This window comes from Mus caroli, unplaced genomic scaffold, assembly GCF_978045245.1.
Source record: "Mus caroli unplaced genomic scaffold, Mus_caroli_1 scaffold_9, whole genome shotgun sequence".
Lineage (NCBI taxonomy): Eukaryota > Metazoa > Chordata > Mammalia > Rodentia > Muridae > Mus > Mus caroli.
The window spans coordinates 65,538,604-65,545,564 of record NW_028227264.1 but is presented as its reverse complement, the minus strand read 5'-3'; positions in this window follow the sequence as shown (position 1 = coordinate 65,545,564).

Genomic DNA, 6,961 nt, shown 5'->3' with positions numbered 1-6,961 from the left:
TCTGATGCCCCCTTCCAGTGTGTCTGACAGCTACAGTGTACTCCATACATTAAACAAATAAATATTTTTTTAAAGGAAAGAAAGAAAGAGAGAATTAAATAAATATTTATAATATTAAATAAATAAATATTTCTTAAAGAGGAGAGAGAGAGAGAGAGAGAGAAAGGAGGGAAGAAAGAAAGAGCAGTCACCCCCCCCACCCCTCCTGTAGGTTCACAGGAAGTGGTCACTATTAGAAGGTGGGGCCTTGTTGGAGGAAGTGTGTCAATGTGGGGACAGGCTTTGAGGTTTTACATGCTCAAGCTACACCCAGTGTAGAACATGGTCTCCTGCTGCTGCTTACTGATCCAGATGTAGAACTCTCAGCTCCTTCTCTAGCACCATGTCTGCCTGCATGCTGCCATGCTTCCTGCCATGAAGATAATGGACTGAACCTCTGAAACTGTAAGCCAGCCCTAATTAAAAGTTTGCCTTTATAAGAGTTGCATTGGCCTGAGGAGATGGCTTAGCGGTTAAGAGTTGCCTGAGCAGCTAAGAACACTGATTGCTCTTCCAGAGGACCTGGGTTCAAGTCCCAGCACCCATATGACTGCTGACAACTATCTGTAACTCCAGGATCTGATAACTTTACAAAGACATTCATACAAGCAAAACACCTATGCACATAAAATAAAAATAAATTAAAAAAATTATTTTTTAAAAAAAAGTTGCTATGGTGTCTCTTCACAGCAATAGAACACTAAGACAAAGGCCATTTTAGGCTACATGGACCATCTTAAGATAAACAAAGGCTGAGGATCTGTCTCAGGAGTACTTGGCATAGCATTTGCAAAGCGGCTCAAAGAATTAGTTCATTGCAAACAAACAAACAAACAAACAATCCTACTTTTGCTATGATGGTTCATCCCTGAAGCCTCCGCTTAGATTCTCAGGATGGTAGAGCAGCTGCCCTGTCTTAGGGTTTTACTGCTGTGAACAGACACCATGACCCGTGTCTTATAAAGGGCAACATTTAATTGGGCTGGCTTACAGATTCAGAGGTTCAGTCCATTATCATCAAGGTAGGAGCAGGGCACCATCTAGGCAGGCATGGTGCAGGAGGAGCTGAGAGTTCTACGTCTTCATCTGAAGGCTGCTGGCAGAATACTGGCATCCAGGTAGCTAGGATGAGGGTCTCAAAGCCCATGCCCACAGTGACACACCAACTCCAACAAGGTCACACCTCCTAATAGTGCCACTTCCTGGGCCAAGCATATACAAAACCATCACACGCCCTCTGTGCCAGTCTTGTCTAGTTAGGATGCCTTCAGGAATACAGAAGGACTGAATTGATTAGTGGTGTACTAGAGTCATGATATCTATGGAAAATACTTTTAACAGAAGCTGTGTGTGTGTGTGTGTGTGTTGCATGTATGTGTTCTTGTGGGTGCATGTACGAGTACACGCCTGAGCTAAATGCGGTATCAGATGTCATCCTCAGTGGCTATCATTTTATTTTTCTTGAGAAGTGGGGAGTGGGCTCTGGGGATCTGCCTGTCACCCTCCTCCATCCCAGTACCGGACTGACAATGGCAGGCCATTGCATCCGGATTTCGTGTGGATGCTGGGGATCTGAACTCAAGCCCTCAATCTTTTGTGGTGGGCACTTTACACACTGAGCCATCTTCCCAGCCCTTAAAGAGAATCTGATTAAGGCACCTCAGTGTTCCAAAAAGCCTAGAACGAAATAGAAATGAGGGGGAGTCTGTATGATGGTACACATTGATGATAGCCTCCATTACTGATGAGGCTGAGGGAGGAAAAGCACTCCAGCTCAGGAGTTTGAAGCCAGCATGGGCAATATACTGAGACCCCCAACACACACACACACACACACACACACACACACACACACACACACACACACTACTAAAAACATATGAAAGAGAAGGTGTAGCTTTAAGGGACTTCTCGTGTACATGACCCAATGTCAAATCAACAGGTGAAATGTCTACAGATGGGAACCAGGAAGCCCTATGGTCTGCCACCAGCTATGAGGTCCAAAGACACCTATGAGTTTTGAGTTAGTGTTTCTGCTTCTTTGTTTGAGAAACATTAAGCCAGGTCCAAACTGGTAGAATCAGACCTATCTACCTTCATTCGACTGATTCTCCCAGGTTTCAGTTTACTGAATAAGAGTATGAAAGTCTACTTTCATTGGCTTCCCCTCTGTTGAACTTGGTGGAACACAATGCCTGGCTGCTGTTTAACTTGGCTTTGTTCATCCTGGCTCCTGCTGGAGCAACTGGACCACTTGGCTCAGAGTCCAAGGAGCTGCAGCCTGCTGGCTTCCCCACTGAGCCCCACCCCCCTACATGCTGGGTCTTGCCCAGTCTGGGTTGTAAATAGTTCCTGGCACGTACCCTGGGGAGAACGCAGTGACTAACAATAGCAACTCTCTTTTTAGCTTGAATCTTGTAGTACTTGGGGCGTGAACTTGCAAAAACCAAAAATAACCTAAGGAATTGCACCGGGTTACCCGAAACAGTCTATGCCCATTATTGCCAGCATCACATGTTATTCCAACAGAGACTTAACCACTGCTGGTGAAAAGAGAAGCAGGCCTATAACCAGCCAGACCTAAATTTAAGACCTAGCTAGGCTGTTGAATCTTATGACATCAGGCCAGTCTCTAAGATGAGTCTGTTGGGATTAAATGAGTGGGCATAAAAATAATTGCTGGGGAACTGTCTGTCTTAGTTTGGGTTTCGTTGCTATGAGGAGACACCATGACCATGGCAGCTCTTATAAAGGACAACATTTAACTGGGGCTGGCTTATAGTTTCAGAGATTCAGTTCAATAGCATCATGGTGGGTAAACATAACACTGTCCAGGAAGGCATGTTGCCAGAGAAAGAGCTGAGTGTTCTGCATCTTGACCTGACAGCTGCTGGGAGAGGCTGTGATCTGCACCGGGTGGAACTTGAGCAGTAGGAGCCATCAAAGCCCACCCCCACAGTGATGCACTTCCTCTGACAAGGCCATGCCTATTCCAACAAGGCCACACCTCCTAATAGTAGCACTTCCCATGGGCCAAACATGCTCAAGCCACCACAGGACCCTACAAAGCATATGATGTAGTTAACCATTTATGTCAGGAAAGTTTGGGGGAATTACTTTAAGTCTCCAAGAAGCCCTTGAATTAGTCTGAAAGGGACATGGGCGTGTCTCAGAAAACGACTGGAAGTATAATCTGTTTCAGTCTAAAGACTGCCTTTCTTTTTGCTTTTGGCGAATTTAGAAATGACTGAGCAGATGGTTTTACATGAAGCAGAGTAGGTGAACCTCCTAGCTATTAAGTAGTCATTGCTCATACATCAGTTAGACTAGCATGTTGTTTGTTTGTTTTTTCAATTAAGGTAAGTTGTTATTTTTCCACTTAGAATTTTTATTTTGGGCTGGGGAGATGGCTCAGTGGTTAAGAGCACTGACTGCTCTTCCAGAGGTTCGGAGTTCAATTCCCAGCAACCACATGGTGGCTCACAGCCATCTATAATGGAATCTGATGCCCTTTTCTGGTGTATCTGAAGACAGCTACAGTGTACTCATCATATATATAAAATAAATAAAATTTTTTTTTAAAAAAAACCTTTTATTCTTTTTAGTCCCACCTGCCTTTCCCTCCTCTTCTTTTTCTCCTTTCTCTCTCTCTCTCTCTCTCTCTCTCTCTCTCTCTCTCTCTCTCTCTATCTCTATCTCTCTCTCTCTCTATCTCTCCCTCCCTCCCTCCCTCCCTCCCTCCCTCCCTTCCTTCCTTCCTTCCTTCCTTCCTTCCTTCCTTCCTTCCTTTCTTCCTTTCTTCCTTTCTCTCTTTCTTTCTTGTTTCTTTCTTTCCTTTGTTTCTTTCTCTCCCTTCCTTCTTCCATCCCTAGTGTCTTAGTCAGGGTTTCTATTCCTGCACAAACATCATGACTAAGAAGCAAGTTGGGAAGGAAAGGGTGTATTCAGCTTACACTTCCATACTGCTGTTCATCACCAAGGAAGTCAGGACTGGAACTCAAGCAGGTCAGGAAGCAGGAGCTGATGCAGAGGCCATGGAAGGATGTTACTTACTGGCTTGCTTCCCCTGGCTTGCTCAGCCTGCTCTCTTATAGAACCCAAGACTACCAGCCCAGAGATGGTCCCACCCACAAGGGGCCTTTCATCCTTGATCACTAATTGAGAAAATGCCTTACTGCTGGATCTCATGGAGGCATTTCCCCAACTGAAGCTCCTTTCTCTGTGATAACTCCAGCCTGTGTCATGTTGACACACAAAACCAGCCAGTGCACCTACTTACCTCTCTCTCCTTCCTCTCCTCCTCCTCCTCCTCCTCCTCCCCTCCTCCTCCTCCTCCTCCTCCTCCTCCTCCTTCTTCTTCTTCTTCTTCTTCTTTCTCTCTCTCTCTCTCTCTCTCTCTCTCTCTCTCTCTCTCTCTCTCTCTTGTCATTTCAGGATCGTGTATAGCCCAGGCTGGCCTCTAACTTGTTGTGTAACCAAAGATGAACTTGATCACTGGATCCTCTTGCCTCCACCTCCACACTAGTGGGATTTCCATGTGTGTCCTACCACAGATGCCTGCGTCAGAGGTGCTCTACCTGATCATATCATGGAGCTACCTACCTGTAACCCCAGGCACCATCTGCTGTCTCCATGAAGGTCACAGTCTCCCACATGGTCTTAGTCGCAAGGGTGTTCTCTCTCTCTCCCTTTTAATCTAAGAGACCCTCACACTTGGTAGGAGGGATGAACTTGTAGATACTTCACAAAGAGTTCCAGTGTGTTGTGTCTTCCTTGCAGAAATTAAACCAGGTGTAGGGCCACTTCTCTACTTCCCTAAGATCCTTTATGGTGAGATTGTGATGGAAGACTTAGTCAGTGGAGTTCTGTCTATTGCCTCATGAGCTACACCACCCTTTTCTTCTTCTCTCTTGTCTGTCATAACTTCACGGCTGACTAATGACTGGCAGGCAGGTTATTTCCAGATTGTTGTCTCCTATGTCTCACTGTGATCTTCACTTACACATTGGAGTATTCTTTAGCTGAGAGCCCCGTTTGGTACGCTCTTAACTTCTTCCTTCCTATCTTCCATCTGGGTTTTGGCACCGCCCTGGGAAACTGTTTTGCAAAGTCAAGGGAGGAGGACTTCCTAGTGGCAATTCAGTTGTTTCTGTAATGGCTCACCAGTGGTCTCATTCTTCCTTCTGGGAGCATCTAGAAGTTTCTGCCAACTTACTCTCTGAAGGCATACTGAAGGGGGTTGGTAACGCCCACTACCACTACTGTACTATCCATCTAGGGCACACTGTGGCTCCTGCATGGATATGTTGGGTCCTCTTGACAGTGGTGGCTGCTCTTGACTCTGATATGTCCTAGACCCTGGACTACAATCTCACTGTAGGTATATTGGACTCCTTCTTCAAAACTGTCCTCATAGAAGGGTTCTGGTACTGACAATATGCCAACCATTTCCACTGAGCTTCTGCTCTGGGTCAGGGAGATACCGTAGAAATAGAAGACAAGACCAGGAGCATCTTCTCCCAGGGGACAGGGGATTATCAGTAGACTGACTCTTGAGGTTATCAGTGCAAGGTCCCACTTCATGTAGGAACATCCTCAGTAGAGGCCTTGCCAATAGTACTGTTAGATTTGAGTGGACATTTTTAGAGGTAGGAAGAGCACTATTTCATGTCCAGTGAACACCTTCCTCTACCTTTATTTTCTACACCTGGTAGTATTCCTGCAGAAGGTTCCTAGAACAGTGATTAGGAGTTAACAGTAGGCACAGCATACATGGCAGCAACAGTAAACAGGTTGTATGCACATATATAAATATATATGCATACATAAATATATGTGAACATACACACATTCAGGTATAGGGACTCAAGCAAAGAGAAAAAATCCAGTTCAAACAAGGGAACTGTTTTTTAATAGCTAAGAATGCCTCCCAATGAACCAATCTCCTTTGATCTCTGTAGGATGGGACTGGGCTAACAGGAACATTGTGTGTGAGATTAGAGTAGCTGCCATCAAAAGTATCTCAGAAAATGAGGCTTGGGACATACTCTGGAAGGCATCAGGAACCCCTCGGACGTGGTAAGACCCCAGGGAATGAGAGGCTTGGGTTCTTCATGGGGGACTGAAAGGACCAGAGTCTTTGTGAGACCAGCTCTTTCAAAAAGCCTCTAACCCCATGCCCCAGATGAGGCCTACTGCTAGGTGGCTCTTGAGTTGTTCGAGAATAGGCATGTCCACTATGTGCACAGCTGGAATGGTCCAGGGACTGGAATAACCTTCCACCTGTGGCCTTGGAATGAATGAGCATCCTCTGAGGATGAATCTAAGTCTCCATCTTTAGCCCATCCTGCATTGTCCCTCCAGTGTGCTTTGGTGAAGTGTACTTTTATTTATTTATTTATTTATTTATTTTGGTTTTTTGAGACAGGGTTTCTCTGTATAGCCCTGGCTGTCCTGGATCTCACTCTGTAGACCAGGCTGGCCTCAAACTCAGAAATCCACCTGCCTCTGCCTCCCAAGTGCTGGGATTAAAAGCATGCTCCACCACTGCGGGACTCTTTCTCCTCTCGATGTCCCACCTCTATTTCCTGCCTAAGCCATAGGTGATAGGCTATAGGCTTTTTAATTGACAGGTGAGGGAGGCATCTATTCAACACACAAGATGGTCTCTGTACTGCTGGCCAGTGTGGAAGGAATATTACAGTGACAGAGATTCACTACTCTTGACCATTATTATTTTTTTATTTTTTATTTTTTGTTTTTTCGGACCATTATTTATTTTTAAACATTTCTATTAATTTAATAAGATTTAACAATTAAAATATGGCTGGCTTTTTAAGGTTTCATATTTTAAAAAAAAATCACACCCCAGGGGGCTGGAGAGATGGCTCAGAGGTTAAGAGCACTGACTGCTCTTCCAGAG